The sequence below is a fragment of the Mustelus asterias genome, chromosome 8, assembly GCF_964213995.1.
Source record: "Mustelus asterias chromosome 8, sMusAst1.hap1.1, whole genome shotgun sequence".
Taxonomy (NCBI): Eukaryota; Metazoa; Chordata; class Chondrichthyes; order Carcharhiniformes; family Triakidae; genus Mustelus; species Mustelus asterias.
Genome location: NC_135808.1, coordinates 2162463 through 2165341, shown reverse-complemented (window position 1 = coordinate 2165341; position 2879 = coordinate 2162463).

Sequence of the window (2879 nt, the reverse complement as noted above, 5' to 3'; positions counted from 1 at the left end):
CAGGCCTGTGTGTATCTGCTGCCTCGCTGCCATTGTGTGACTTCTGAGCTCTCTGTCTGTCAAACCTTTCCCCCCTTATATGAGCATTAGGGGATTTACACACAGGGGATTTCCACAGAGGGTTTGATTCAACTCCCGGACATCACCGCCAAAACAGAGTTGCCCCTAAGTGCTGCTGTCAGGAAGATTGGGGGATAAATGGGAAGCAGGGTGCGAGGGGAATTCCCGGGATTACCTGCCGCTGAGGTCCCTTCGCCTGAGTGGCAAATGCAGCGAATTTTTAAAAAACACGCAATATTGTCGCTTTGCACAATGTTGTGGGTGGGAGGGAGAGATTGGAACAGATTTTCAGAGATATTTCTTGACACCCCCTCCCCTCAGAGCAGTGTGACTCATTGCTCTTAATCCCCGAGCGAAAGTAAAAGAGAGAGAGACCGAGAAAGAGAGAGACAGAGAGAACGAGAGAGACAGAGAGAGAGGACAGAGAGACAGAGAGAGACAGAGAGACAGAGAGAGAGAGAGACAGAGAGAGAGAGAGACAGAGAGAGACAGAGAAAGAGACAGAGAGAGAGACAGAGAGTCAGAGAGAGAGAGAGACAGAGAGACAGAGAGAGAGAGACAAAGAGAGAGAACATAGAACATAGAAAGCCACAGCACAAACAGGCCCTTCGGCCCACAGGTTGCGCTGATCATATCCCTACCTCTAGGCCTATCTATAGCCCTCAATCCCATTAAATCCCATGTACTCATCCAGAAGTCTCTTAAAAGACCCCAACGAGTTTGCCTCCACCACCACCGACGTCAGCCGATTCCACTCACCCACCACCCTCTGAGTGAAAAACTTACCCCTGACATCTCCTCTGTACCTACCCCCCAGCACCTTAAACCTGTGTCCTCTCGTAGCAACCATTTCAGCCCTTGGAAATAGCCTCTGAGAGTCTACCCTATCCAGACCTCTCAACATCTTGTAAACCTCTATCAGGTCACCTCTCATCCTTCGTCTCTCCAGGGAGAAGAGACCAAGCTCCCTCAACCTATCCTCATAAGGCATGCCCCCCAATCCAGGCAACATCCTTGTAAATCTCCTCTGCACCCTTTCAATGGCTTCAACATCTTTCCTGTAATGAGGTGACCAGAACTGCGCGCAGTACTCCAAGTGGGGTCTAACCAGGGTCCTATAAAGCTGCAGCATTATCTCCCGACTCCTAAACTCAATCCCTCGATTAATGAAGGCTAGTACGCCGTACGCCTTCTTGACCGCATCCTCCACCTGCGAGGCCGATTTAAGAGTCCTATGGACCCGGACCCCAGAGACAGAGAGAGAGAGAGACAAAGAGACAGAGAGAGAGACAGTCATAGAGTCATAGACATTTTTTTTAAACCCCTAAGCTAATCCCAATTGCCCGCATTTGGCCCATATCCCTCTATACCCATCGTACCCATGTAACTGTCCAAATGCTTTTTAAACGATAAAATTGTACCCGCCTCTACTACTACCTCTGGCAGCTTGTTCCAGACACTCACCACCCTCTGTGTGAAAGGATTGCCCCTCTGGACCCTTTTGTATCTCTCCCCTCTCACCTTAAACCTCTGCCCTCTAGTTTTAGACTCCCCTACCTTTGGGAAAAGATATTGACTATCTAGCTGATCTGTGCCCCTCATTATTTTATAGACCTCTATAAGATCACCCCTCAGCCTCCTATGCTCCAGAGAAAAAAGCCCCAGTCTATCCAACCTCTCCTTATAACTCAAACCATCAAGTCCCGGTCGCATCCTAGTAAATCTTTCCTGCACTCTTTCTAGAGGGAGAAAGGGAGAAAGAGAGACAGAGAGAGAGAGATAGAGAGATAGAGAGACAGACACAGAAAGAAAGAGACAGAAAGAGAGAGAGAGATATAGAGAGACAGAGACAGAGAGAGAGAGAGTCAGAGAGCGAGAGAGAGAGAGAGACAGACAGAGAGACAGAGAGTGAGAGAGTCAGAGAGAGAGAGAGACAGAGAGAGAGTCAGAGAGACAGAGAGAGAGAAAGTGAGACAGAGAGAGAGAGAGAGAGAGAGACAGTGAGAGAGAGAGACAGAGAGAGACACAGACACAGAGACAGAGACAGAGAAACAGAGACAGAGAGAGACAGAGAGAGACAGAGAGAGAGGCAGAGAGATGTGAGACAGTCTGGGCTGGTCCATCCCCCCTGTTCCCCCAGCAGGATTTTCCATTCCCGCCACAGGTGCCTCCCACCCCCCAATTCCCCCCCCCCGCCCTCACACTCCCCCCACTCACCCCCCACACACCCCACTCCCACCCCCCACTTCTCCCACTGCCCCACTTCCCCCCCACTCCCCCCCCACTCCCCCACTCCGCCCCCACTCCCCCACTCCCCCCCACTCCACCACTCCACCACTCCCCCACTCCCCCACTCCCCCCCACTCCACCACTCCACCACTCCCCCACTCCCCCACTCCCCCCCCACTCCCCCACTCCCCCACTCCCCCACTCCCCCACTCCCCCCACTCCCCCCCCACTCCCCCACTCCCCCCCACTCCCCCCCCACTCCCCCACTCCCCCCCCACTCCCCCACTCCCCCCCACTCCCCCCCCACTCCCCCACTCCCCACCCACTCCCCCACTCCCCCCCCCACTCCCCCACTCCCTCCCCCACTCCCCCACTCCCTCCCCCACTCCCCCACTCCCCCACTCCCCCACTCCCCCCCCACTCCCCCACTCCCCTCCCCCACTCCCCCCCCACTCCCCCACTCCCCCACTCCCCCACTCCCCTCCCCCACTCCCCCCCCAACTCCCCCACTCCCCCCCCACTCCCCCACTCCCCCACTCCCCCCCCACTCCCCCACTCCCCCCCCACTCCCCCACTCCCCCCCCTCCCCC